This window comes from Dysidea avara, chromosome 1 (assembly GCF_963678975.1).
Source record: "Dysidea avara chromosome 1, odDysAvar1.4, whole genome shotgun sequence".
Classification (NCBI taxonomy): domain Eukaryota; kingdom Metazoa; phylum Porifera; class Demospongiae; order Dictyoceratida; family Dysideidae; genus Dysidea; species Dysidea avara.
Genome location: NC_089272.1, coordinates 25,196,808 through 25,210,458, shown reverse-complemented (window position 1 = coordinate 25,210,458; position 13,651 = coordinate 25,196,808). Strand labels below are relative to the sequence as shown.

At 37.5% G+C, this 13,651-nt stretch overlaps 2 long non-coding RNA genes across 2 annotated transcripts; one reads left to right on the top strand and one right to left on the bottom strand.

The window, feature by feature from the left end:
* Positions 1-2,907: 2,907 nt before the first annotated feature.
* On the bottom strand, positions 2,908-4,438 carry LOC136260328 (uncharacterized). The gene is made up of 7 exons (XR_010703500.1): positions 4,221-4,438; positions 3,584-4,167; positions 3,470-3,531; positions 3,351-3,413; positions 3,247-3,295; positions 3,134-3,189; positions 2,908-3,079 (listed from the first exon to the last, which is right to left on the bottom strand). It is a non-coding gene; the product is annotated as an uncharacterized lncRNA (long non-coding RNA).
* LOC136260335 (uncharacterized) lies at positions 4,435-13,421 on the top strand. Its single transcript, XR_010703503.1, has 6 exons — positions 4,435-4,538; positions 5,215-5,302; positions 11,606-11,733; positions 12,307-12,543; positions 12,595-12,638; positions 13,294-13,421. It is a non-coding gene; the product is annotated as an uncharacterized lncRNA (long non-coding RNA).
* The last annotated feature ends 230 nt before the right edge of the window (positions 13,422-13,651 follow it).

The window sequence follows — 13,651 nt, the reverse complement described above, 5'->3', positions numbered from 1 at the left end:
GGCTGTTTTTGTGTGGATAATATTATCTAATCAAAAACAGCCAAGCTGTAAAAAAAGAAGTGCGGCCCTTGAAAAGGCTATGGTGAAAAAAGATGTGAAATCCAAGGTGGCGGCCAAGAAATGGCTGTGATGGTAGGTTAATGGTAAAAATTTTAATAACGACAATTCAGGTGAAATTTGTGCCAATTGACCAAGCGGCACCAAATTCACCTGAATTGTCGTTATTAAATTTAACCTACCATCACAGCCATTTCTTGGCCGCCACCTTGGATTTCACATCTTTTTTCACCATAGCCTTTTCAAGGCCGCACTTCTTTTTTTACAGCTTGGCTGTTTTTGATTAGATAATATTATCCACACAAAAAACAGCCAAGCTGTGAAAAAATGGTGCGGCCTTAAAAAGCCTGGTGAAAAAAGTTGTGAAATCAAAGGTGGCGGCCAAGAAATGGTTGCAATGATGTTAATGCTAATAAATTTTAACAATGCACACAGCCATTATTAAAATTTTTAGCATTAACATCATTGCAGCCATTTCTTGGCCGCCACCTTTGATTTCACAACTTTTTTCACCCAGGCTTTTTAAGGCCGCACCATTTTTTCACAGCTTGGCTGTTTTTGTGTGGATTTCACTCCTTTTTGTACTTTACAAGGCCCCAAAACCAGCCTATGGCTGACTTTGAGGTTTGTCTTTACTCACATTTCTTCTTTTCTATGTAGATAGAATGATGATTATTGAAGACAGACTTATAAATGTATTTCATTGCATGATTTAATTCAATATTTGATAATATTATTGTAATACTCTAATAGAGTGCACATTTTTTTTGAGGACTTTTAATAGAACATACATAGAATGTTCTAGAACAGTCTAGAACTTCTATTGGTAGATCTATGAAATTACAACGTTTGACTATAAGCAGATTTCAACTAGAAATTTCATTTATAAAGCAGAAATTAAGTAAGGTGATCAGTGATCAGTCAAGGTAGCAGTGGTTCAGTGGTTAAGGATGGAGGTGTTAGGTATGGAGGTTCCTGGTTCGAACTCTGGTAAGTTGTTTTTTTCGACATTTTTTGCACACCTTTTTTACCCCGTGGTGACTGCTCTATTAGAATATCTCGATCCCGCGATTTTACACTTGCTTAGTTTTTGCTTTATAACTTTGTCGCTGTAACTCTATTGCTATTCAAACTATCAAAAGGCACTGCTACGATGATCAGCCAATCTACACACCAATTTTCAAGTTATTTCTATGCTTGGTTTACCCTGTAGCCGTGACAGAAGTTAGATCTGTTTTTACGTGAATAAACGTCCATAACTCCTTGAATACTACTCAGACTTACAACAAACTTGGTACGTGAATCCACCGTTACACGTTCTTAATTTGTGCCAAAGATCGAGGCAATCGAGTTACACGTTTGCATTTTATAGCAATTTTTGCAAAGTGTGCGAAAAGAAATCGAAGCCCCCGTAGCCCCCCGTACGGCATAAGAAGAAAAAAACGAAGAAATTAAAACGATATTTTGGACGCCCATATCTCGCAAATGGCTGTTGCGAATTTAATGTAATTTGCTGTGTGGCGTACCCTACTGGGGGACAGCTATAATGCAAAAATAGTGTGCTTTGGAGAAGAGGCCATGGAGCTATGCATGCGTGAAAAAGCTGTTTTCTTTCCTCCTGTAAATATACTCACGGTGTGGTCGCCGGCTTTCTTGGCCGCACGACACACTACCGTGTGTCTTGATCCTGTAGGTTTTAAACTTCTGTAGGGGCACTAATAAATAACTGGTTGTTCAATTAAAGTGTTTACATTCCAGACTATATGATGCTTATAGTATTGAACTGCCTCTTGATCTCTTAGCTATTTTTTAAAATTTGACTATTTTGCCACAGAAACATAAATAGCTATTCACTAGCGCACTGTGGCTGCACTAATAGCAAGTTTCATACTAAACTGAAAAAAAAGGTATGGATTGTAAGCTAAAGCATTTCAAATGCTACTACTACCCACACTCTCTCCATCGACTTTTAGTACATCAGGGGCGGATTTAGGGAGGGGGCTAAGTGGGCTGTAGCCCCTCCCTTTCCTTTCTAAGTTAGTACTTGGCCAATAAAACCCTAAATCTTCTATGTGTATCAAAAGCAGGCTTATTTCAGGAACTATACATCACCACCAACACAAATAACGTCTATGTAACTATACATATTGTTCAACCCTGTTCCAGGAGAGTACAGCTTCCTTTTCCTCAAGAGTTCTTCAAGAAAAAGTTTCGATTGTGGGTTGCATCTTTAGTTGCAAAAGTTTTAGTTGTGGGTTTTGTTTTATTCAGATAATTAGCAGTGTTTTCCACTATGACTATATAAGAGATGATTAGTGTGGTTTTTATAATTTATTATATAATTCAAAGTGTTAGTTAGTTTAATTAATTGGTTAGAATTTTCAGCTTCAGTATAATATATAGTTACCAACTCAGCCATTTAGCAAACTGTAGTCTTTTAGTATTTTATAAGTTTATAAGGCAGCTATAGCACTTTTGTCTATGAATGTAAAATCTGTATCATTTAAATTCTGATATGACCCCATGCTGTGGGTTATGGTGCTGGTATTTGTCAGTCTTCATAACCTGGCAGATCTAGAGATAAGTTGACCATCACAACAGTAAATTCAGAAACCCCATAAATGCAAATATAGTTGCACTTTGCTAAGGATTTCTGGTGGACTAGTTAATAGCTACTAGTATCCTTCACTGCACAGTAAATTTGGAAGTGTGAATATCACACTGAAACCGGTGTGAAATCTCTGCCACAGGGGACATACCAAATCCAAGTGTGATACTCACACCCAAGGTGTGACCCTCACACTTCAATGGTATGACCTTCACATTCCAACATATTTATAATATCGTTTGTATTTTAATTGTATTTCAAATACATTTCAATTGCATTTAATGCAGCATTGTTAACACAGTTAAAATCACTGTTTCTTCTTATATAGGATATCAATGCCATTTGACAGCAGATGCCCATGCAGTTTTGGTTGTCAAGTTCTGGAAAGACGTCCCTATCAGGATGGTGACATTTCTATAAGAAAAACATACAATGAACAAACAAACTAATGAAATTTATAAAACGTACATTCAACCATCAGTGCAGGACTTGCATCGGTTGTGGTCCGTTATGGCGACATCTTTCTATATAGGAAAAACATAATGAATACACAAACTCAGTAACGAAATTTATAAACGTACATTGTAGACATCAGTGGAACTCTAGATGGTCAGCATTGATTGTACACCTCTATAATAGGAAAAACAACAATGAACACACAAACTAATGAAATTTATAAACGTACATTGTAGCCGTCAGTGGGACTCTACGCAGTCAGCATCATTGGTTGTCTGGTTTGGTGTCATCTCTATATAGGAAAAGCAGAGTATAATAAACACAAACTGATGAAACTTATAAACGTACATTGTAGTCATCATTGGAGGAGTCTAGACAGACTGCATTGGTTGTTTGCTTTGGTGATGTCTCTAGGAAAACAATAGTATAATGAACACAAACTAATGAAATTTATAAACGTACAGCCATCACCAAGACTCTAGATGGTCAGTATTGGTTGTCAGGTTCAGTGACATCTCTATAGTGATAACAGAGTATAAATAAAATTAAACGTACATTATAGCCAACATTGGATCCAATTCCACTGATCATTTGTCAGGTTTGGTGACATGCCTAAAGAAAATGTCATAAACACACAGTGGAACCTCAGTTATCCGAACCCCTTGGGACCAGGGGTAATCCATAAGTCTGAAAAGTCCATATATCTGAAACTGCGTATAAATAACCTTAAAATAGCATTTTTAAATATCAGTACTTTCAAATATCCTAATAGAACAGTCACTACTCTAATAGAGCAGTCATTTCCGTAGTTCGGTTAACCGAAAATCCTAATAACTGAGGTTCCACTGTAAATAAAATTTGCATACTGTAGCCATTAAACTAATGCGACTGCATCACTGCTAGTCTCGTACAGCCACACCACATTCTTTTGCAATTAGGTCGCGGAAACTGAGAAATAGCGGCTGGCTATTTTATTAAGTTGTGGCTCCACAGTCGATACAGAAGAACGAGTTGAGCTCCTTGGAGTTCCACTTAATTATCTGAGCCTGTAGGTCAAGTACCAATACACAAATTAAGTTCTCTAAAATTACGCACGCACCTGCACTTCCTCCGGCAGGTCTCAGTACCCGCATGACCCGAGACGGATTCTGACTACTGCTCATGGCGTGTGGTACAATAAACACCAATAGTTTCCGCATAACTAAGAGCCAGAGTGGCTAAAAGCTAGAGAGACTAAAGTTGAAACTCAGCAGAAAACCTACTAAACTGTTACCAAGGTTACAACTCTAAGACTTCCCATTTTTTTGTTTGAAAATTTCGGGAAGTCGCCAGAAAAAAAAATCAGGTGTGACATGGAATTTAAAATTCGAACACTGAAGGAGGAAGTTACTACTAGATACGGCGATAAATAAGACGGGTATGAGTGTATTGTAATGAATTGCGTGCGTACGAATCTTTTCCTTTTTATAATAGTCCCAGATCGTAGTGTATTTAATTTATTTCCACTCTAAGCAGATTCATTGTTTCGCCTGCTGCAAATACTCTTCCGCATGATTTTATTCATTATGCTGTTATCTCAACATTTTATTCATTGTACTCACGTGATTGCATAGCATCTACCAGTGAACTTATATTATTTAGAATCACAACCAAGTTCACTGTATTTCAATGATGCTCTTAGCTTACTACTGAACATTTCCACTATATTCTTACCTCCAAAAGCTGTTGTGTGGAGCATGAATTTTGAAAATTATCAATTATAGCAATAATGAATTTTGAAGAGGCAGGGTAAATTGCCTGCGACAGTAGTAGCACTGGATAAACAGCTTACTACACATGGTTTTCCCGTGCTTTATTAAGTTTAGAAACTAGCCAGTCAAAAGGTAGACCTTCATTAAGTTGTTACAACACGACCCATTCCAGGCGTTTAGTAACACAGGTCAACTGAAAGTGCTAGTTCACTGGGTAGGCATGACTGCATTATGGTATAGTCAAACGCTTTGCTTTGCATTGTGCATCTGTGTGTATTGTGTTGTGTTAGTGATGTATTGATATCACTTACTACTAGTCAATCTGATACCAATACATTTTAGGTATTTACTAGATACTAAATTGATACATGTTTACTTACAAGAGTTGCTCACAAGAAACAGCTTCTGGTGAATGGGCTGATATATATATGTGAGTTGAGTATGTGTGTGTAGTGTGTGTGGGTGCATGCGCAATGCACTTTTCTATACCACCAATATGAGCTTTACCTGATAGCAACTATTACACACAAGTAATTGCTTAGAATCATGCTGTACGGTGTGAATGGAGACTGCTTAAATTTATTAGAGTCGTGCTATACAATAATTTCACTGCTAGATTTTGCTTCAGTTTTGCAGGTGCCTTGTGGCCTTTGCTACAGTACATGTATTTTTAAAAACTAGTAAAGCACTCTTCAACACTTTGATACTCCCACGCAAAGTGTTATATTTGCTCATACAGTTCAGTTATACAGATACCTGTAATTTCACTAATACAGTGTAGTACAGTAATGTAAGAAATGTTATGAAAACAGCCACACTCAAACAGCATAATTAATCAAAAAGTATGACGTAGAATATAATGTAGTAGAACTAATCCTACCAGTGTGCTTCTTGTGTATGTATTAAGTTGTCTCAGTGCATTCTGCTCTGTTTCATACAGCTGTATGTATATTGGTAGGACACAATAACAGCAAATTGTCAATTCATACTTTCAATTACGTACCTCATCTACGAAATTGTTTATATTAAAGATTTATTCAAAAATACTGTTCAATTACATTGCTTTGTGAGGAGCTATCTGATAGAACGGGTGTGTTGAAATGATTTGTTTGCCTTTTGTAGGTGAATGGTTTAGGTGGTACCCACAGTCAGCCAAAGGCCAGCTGTGGGTGCACGCCTGATTTAGTGAAATTGTTTTGCAAAAGGTACTCACGACAGGAGCTCATTGAATCCTATGGACAAGGGAGCATGTACTGTACATGTACACTGTAACTCCATACACTACCAATACTAGGGTGAAATTCAAACATGGCGTCCAGTGTTACTATGTATATAGTTGGTTACATCATTCTTACGCACAACAGGGATACACTAAATTGGCTGTTACTCCATCGTCTTATGTAAAGCTGCTTCGATAGGAAGATCGTTGAGTCGAAGGTAGAGCTTGGAATAGTCAAGTGGAGTAATTTCACGTGATTTTACGTGATTAGTGACTGTAGAAAGACTGTCCTGCTAAGCCTGTGCTCTAGATTCCTCTGTCATGCCATTGAACTTCGTTTCCATAGCTTCGCTTCGTCGCAGCGGAAACGTTATGTACTCGAGCATGCGCCTCTACATAATATCCTAATTAGGAAATTTTAAAAGATACTTATTATAGTACATGGCAGCCATGTTTGAATTTCGCTGTTTACTGAGTTACATGCTCCCTTGTCCATAGGATTAGATATGCTCCTGCTCACGATCATATACCATGTATTGTATCTTATGTGCAAACACACATTACCAACTTGTCAGATACTGTAGAGCTCTCAGAGTCTGATGTATTCCTTCTACACAAGGGCTTAAACCTTGTGCCAGCAGCAAGGCTCTTACTTTCTGTCGAATAAAAATAATAAAGCAGTGATAAGCACTAAGTGAGCTTGCAACTATACTGCAACATTGGAGGGAATACTAAAAATGAAATATCAGAAATTAAAGCTACAGATTTCATAGCATCTAATCTCACAAGACGATACTGGTACAGGTATCTAAAATATATCGCAGTATAACCATATCAAGCTGAAGGCATATCATATCAAGGCATATTAAGCTTCGTGCCAACAGCAAGGCTCTTACATTATATTTTCTGTCATACAATAAGAAATCTTCAAAAAGCACCATCGAATAGAACTGACACTGAGAGAAAATAATAAAGCAGTGATAAGCACTAAGTGAGCTTGCAACTATACTGCAACATTGGAGGGAATACTAAAAATGAAATATCAGAAATTAAAGCTACTGATTTCATAGCATCTAATCTCACAAGACGCGAGCATGCCTTGCTCAGAGACTTTGCCAGGACAAAACCCTGGTAATTCAAAAATGTGACAATGGGGCAGATATTGTGGTCCAAAATAAATGTGACTACAGATGGACTTAATCATCTGCAAGACCCTGTTACTCAGAGAGAATTGGATAGTGTTCCACTAGTATTCTGTAATAACATAAATAAATATCTCCTCCTGGATCTCTAATGACCAACTTCTAGGCAAAAAGTCAGTAGACTTGCTCTCCGCCAAAGAACTCCCAACTGTGTGTGCATGTGTGTGTGTGTGTGCAGGGATGGGAAAAAACTGTTAGATTACCAGCCATTGTATCTGTCAAGGTCATAGAGGCTATTGTATTGTAGATTGATTCTCCAGCTAGTGTCAGTAAGTACTATAAACTTACTATTCGATATTGAGCAGGCAGGTAGCACGAAACTATTTATTTGACTAAACAGCAATGAACTAAGAATGCTTACTGACACCCAAACACTAGTGCCAACTTCAGTCATTGCTCAGGCTGCCAGACTGAAGTAGAAATTAAATGCCCGCTAGTATAGCTGCAGGTATAGATCCCCTTGTGTTATTGCCTACTCAACTAATGTGAAATTTTTAATTACACTTGTATGTATATATATATATGTCACCTACTGAAGGTCTCCAAACTCTGTTGTAACCAGGTACACATACTGAAAGGCGTGTGCCTGGTCACTGTAATTGTGTCAAAAAATTGTGTGTCTGTCTCTGTTTATATTTAATGCCCATCAAAACTTATTAGCATTAACAAGCTTACCTTTTGTGACTAGTTGCTATACAATTGTTCAGGTGGCACAGTGAGCCATGCCAGCAGATGAGCTCATGAGCAACATATGTTTTAATGTTTACAACCTTGTGATATTATAATGTACATTTGTATATGTTTCATCCTTCACCTGACTTTGGGGAAACTAATACAGAATAACAGATCAGTGGAATAATGGCATTAAATTCTATAGTATTTGTACCCTCTACAGTACAAAGTTGCATAACTAAATAGTTTGTTTTTTACCTGTACAGAATGCTATCTCAGTTGCAGTAATACCCATTCTCTAATATTTAGTTGCTATGGACCATCTAAAGGGAAATAATTTATTGGTTATAGTGACATCATGGCAGAACATTATACCATAAACGATGAACGTTTGACGTGACTTAAGTTTGGCAAAGTTCATTAAACTTTTATTCGTCAATTAGCTATTTTATATTGCTCGCTATTGGCTGTGTGGTGAATTCATCATACTTTCATCCACCAACCTGCTTCACAAGCTGATTCGCCAAACTTAAGTCGCGCCAAACTTCGTCATTTACTGTTAAGTCATCTATTATTATCAGAGGCTTTGCTTTGTTTATGTAGCAGGTGTGTATATATCTATGTGAGGCAGCATATATAAGTTAATTGGCTTGAGCATCGGTAATGGTTCAACCTGCTTTATGCTCAGTTGCTATTGTTGATCAAGAAGCTTAAGCTTCACTCACACTTCTACGTCCGTAATTTGTTGAAAATGTGTCTCCTTATTATTCATCTATTTGTCTTGTTTGATCATTTACGTGAGAACTTTAGTGTATTTAAGCACAGTGCCATGGGGGAAACTGGGTAACTCTAATTAATGCACACCAAATGTGAATGGGCTAAATGCTAAGTGTATACACATTTTTTTTTCCTTAAGATACAGTAGTTCTATAGCTACTGCATTTGAAGTACAGTGGTCCCTCTATTATCCAAACTCATTGGGCTCTAAGTACTGAAGTTTGGATAATGGAAAAACTGAAGCCCATTTATTTATGTACAAAGTAGTGACTGATTGAAAAGTTATAAACGATACTGGTACTGGTATCTAAAATATATCGCAGTATAACCATGTCAAGGCATATCATATCAAGGCATATTAAGCTTCGTGCCAACAGCAAGGCTCTTACATTATATATTCTGTGATACAATAAGAAATCTTCAAATAGCACCATCAACTGACACTGAGAGAAAATAATAATGCAGTGATAAGCACTACTGTAAGGAAGCTTGCAACTACATGTATACTGCAACATTGGAGGGAATACTTTAAATCTAATCTCACAAGACGCGAGCATGCCTAATTGCTCAGAGACTTTGCCAGGACTAAACCCTGGTGTAACTCAAAAATGTGACAATGGGGCAGATATCTTGGTCCAAAATAGATGTGACTACTGTATGTCACAGATGAACTTAATTATCTGCAAAACCCTGTCACTCAGAGAGAATTGGATAGTGACCATTAGTATTCTGTAATAAGATAAATATTTCCTGGATATCTAATGATCAGTTTCTAGGCAAAAAGTCAGTAGACTTGCTCTCCGCCAAAGAATTCCCAACTGTGCGTGCATGCGTGTGTGAGTGTGTGCGTGTGTGGAATGGGAAATCAACCACTAATGTGATTACATAATTTATACAATTCTGTGCATGCTAACTTGTTAATTTGTATCCATATAATGAATTCTTATAAACAAAGGTGATGGTACAGTAAATCAGTAAATGACCTTGACAGATACAATGGCTGGTAATCTAACAGTTCTTCCTGACAATAAGCAAATATTTCTTCAATTGCAGCTACGTACAGTACTTCGTAAGAACCTAATGAACCCCGTACATATAATGTGACATTAAAATGAGTAAAGAGTTATCTTTATTTAGCTTAAAATGTCTTTGATTTTTCTGAAAACAGGAAACTCATCTTCATAGAGTCTTAAGGCATGTTTCATCCCTTTCTAACCCTGCAAAAGTTGCACAATTAAGCAATTAAGGAGTGTTGTTTTTACCTGTACAGAATGTTATCTCAGTTGCAGTAATGCCCATTCTGACCATCTAAAGGTGGAGAATAGGGAAATAATTCATTGGATAGTGACATCATGGCAGACCATTATGGCATAAACGATGAAAGTTTGGCGTGTCTTAAGTTTGGCGAATTTGGTGAGTTGAAAAAATTTGCCTAATTATATAACTTTTATTCATCAATTAGCTATGTATATTGCTCACTATTGGCTGTGTGGTAAATTCACCAAAGTTTCATCTGCCAACCTGCTTTGCAAGTTGATTCGCCAACTTAAGTCACGCCAAACTTTCGTTGTTTACAGCACAAGTCAGATATTATCAGAGGCTTTGCTTTGTTTATGTAGCAGGTGCGTGTACGTCTGTGTGAGGCAGCATATAAAAGTCAGTTGGCTGGAGCATCGGTCTGGTATTAAATGGTTCCAGCTTTGATGCATGCTTATGCTCAGTTGCTATTGTTGACCAAGAACGAAGCTTACGCTTCACTCACATGTCTATGCCCTTAATTTATTTTCATTGTAAATGTATCTTCTTACTATTCACTGAGAAATTCCATTTGTCTTGTCTGATCATTTACGTGAGAACTTCAGTGGGTGTCATGGGGAAACTGGATAACTCTAATTAATGCACCTCAAAAGTGAACAGGTTAAAATAAATGTAAAGTATGTTTTCTCCTTCCTCAAGAATTTCTAGTGCATTTGAAATACAATGGTCCCTCTAATTACTGGTATCCGAACTCATCAGACCCTACTGTAAGTATAGATAATGGAAAAATTGGATAAATTGGATAAATGAAGCCCATTCATTTATATACACAGTAGCTAGTGCTGGACGGTATTGAAAAATTATAAATATTATCCGTTATCTAAATAATATTACGGTATTTCCATATCAAGCTGAAGCTTATGTTAAGTGAGATCAAGACTTCATAATATATATATACTGAGAAGAGTATCCTACTCTCATATACCCCTGTAGAAGGGCGTATCGTGAAGTTATGATGTAATGAAAATGATGTAATGACAAGATGCTGTGGTTTGTGATGTACGAGCAGCCGTAAAAGTACAGGAATCGTTAGCACCATTTCACACTCACGACACTCAGGATAGTTGTATTTGCAAATGGCCTAGCAAGAAACGCCTGCGAAGCGGTCTTAACCCATGAAGGAACGATTGTAATTCGGTGAGAAATGGAGTTAATTTGGTTGCTAGCGACGTTGTTAGGCACACGTTCAATCGATACCATGTTCAACTAATGACATCATTAATTATACAAAGAAAAATGGGCGAACTCAGAAGTGTTACATCATAACTTCACGATACGCCCTTCTACAGGGGTATATGAGAGTAGGATACTCTCCTCAGTATATATATTATGAACTCTTGGTGAGATTCACTGTGATATATACTTATCATGAAATAATTCATGAAGCAAGGCACATTTAGATCCATGTCATGAGCTTCAAGGGTGGACGCATGCTTGTTCTTCTGGTGAGCAGCTCATGAATTCACAAGCTGTTCAACCTTAGTATTATTACTACGACATTTGTCAGTTTCATTAATTATTCGAAATGTACTTCATTTCCTTTCAGGTGAACTGGAAGCCAAGATATTGTTTGCTGAAGAGTGAAGGACAATTTATTGGTTTCCATAAGAAGTCTATACCTGGTGGTGGGCCAGCTGCTTATGGGGAAACCATTAAACAATGTAAAACTTGATGGTAAGTCTCTCAGTGTGCAATGTGAGTGAGTGTGCAGTCAGTCAGTCAGTGAGAAACATTACTGGACAAAGTGTAAGGGTTCTTCTTGTCTGTATGTATGTGTGATAAGCATGTACACAATTAAATGTATATTTAATTAAGTCCTGATTAACAGGGCCATAGCAAGGGGTCCAGCTGCTCCGGTTTTGGCTGGATTACCTTTCAGCCACTTTGAATTTGGCAGAGGATAGAGATACTCTAATAGAGCAGTCAGTGCAGTACTCTAGAGCAGTCACTGCAATAACTCTAATAGAGTAGCCAGTTATAGGTTTCAGTTACCAATCTTACAGTCAGAATTGCTTCCAAATTCCACATCAGAGGATTAAATTGTGACCTCTGAGGAAAACCAAACTACAGTACAGTGTAGTGCAAGTATATTATGGTTTTGTATAGTGATGTGTGCTTGTTACAGTGGACGGTTTTGTTCACATCCTAATACAGTGGTTCCTCTATTATCCAAACTCATTGGCCCTTGCTCATGAGTGTACAGTATGTTAACATACAGGGGTGTACATGTACTATTGTTCTCTACAGGACTTGGATGATACCCTACGCTGTAATGTAAAAGACGACAATTCTGTGTACGTTGTGGGAGCTACGTTGTTGAGGTTTCCTGGACAAGGTGACTAAAAGAGGAACACTATTATACAGAGGGTCAAGCCGTTGTGTGTTTGACTATTCTACTTGCATACTACCCCTGTTGCCAAGATTCCTGTGTGAAGAATTCTCAATCCTGATCCTGATCAGATAAGAAGTCTCAATTCTGATCAGGTAAGAAAGTTGATAGAAATGGTATTGTGTATTTTTTCATCATATTTTTAGGCTCGGCTGTCCTTTGTAGTGTGGAGAATGACTGGAATGGAAAAGTGTGTGCATTTGTGTGTGTGCACTAAAATCATGCTTTACAGTGTGATGTTATACTGCTTAAATTAATTATAAATCATGTTGTACGAAGGGATGGAAGACTGCTCATATATTTATATTCAGTGTTTAGTGCTAAATGACTACGTTCAAGAGAGAAAAATGCTTGGGTGGAATGCATGCATCTTATTTTAACAAGCACTCAAAATTTAGGCCACCAAATGATGTGTGTGCAAGTCACTTGTGTGTGTGACTGTTGGAATGTGAAAGTATAACATTAACAAGTAGTAGTCTATCCTAACAATTAGAGCTCGTAGTTTTGTATTAGTTGGTGTTTAATAAATATAATGTGGAAAATGTACTGTAGGATGTGTTATTGAGTTGAGTGTGTAGCGCATACCAATTACCCACATCTCACTTAATTGGTGGTGGTTGAAGTGTAGCTTAGGGTGCCCACGTCTTCACCTGCAAGACATATAGTAGTATGGGTTATTTGCCACAAAAGGAATTGCCAGCACCGCAGGTGTCTCTCTGGGTAGGCACAACTGTGATATAGCCAAAGACTTTTGTGTGTGATTTTGTGCGTACAGTCTCTATCTGTGTACATGTTGCGTGCCAATAGTAAGTGTACTAGAATGTTATGTATTTATTTTTTTGCAGTGCCAGAATTATCGGTTTGTGTCAACAATGAACTACTGTGCCTCTCAACCACGTCAACAAGAATTTTGTAATTGTTGAAATAATTGATCATGTTTCTGTGTGTGTTTATCCATTAATCATCACGTGCATGTTTACCAGTACGGGGTACATGCATATAGGTGCATTTCTAACGGTAAATACTGTAATGTTGTCTTAAGAAAGCTAGCTAGCTGCATTATATACGCATGGGCATGGTGGGTGATGCGATTTTAGGGCCTTGCCAACGTCTTGCGCAAACAAATAAGTGGCTATAGCAAAAAGACGATTTTCTTTCTGCAGTTCAACGGTATATAAGTATGCTAAACTCACTGTCGTACTA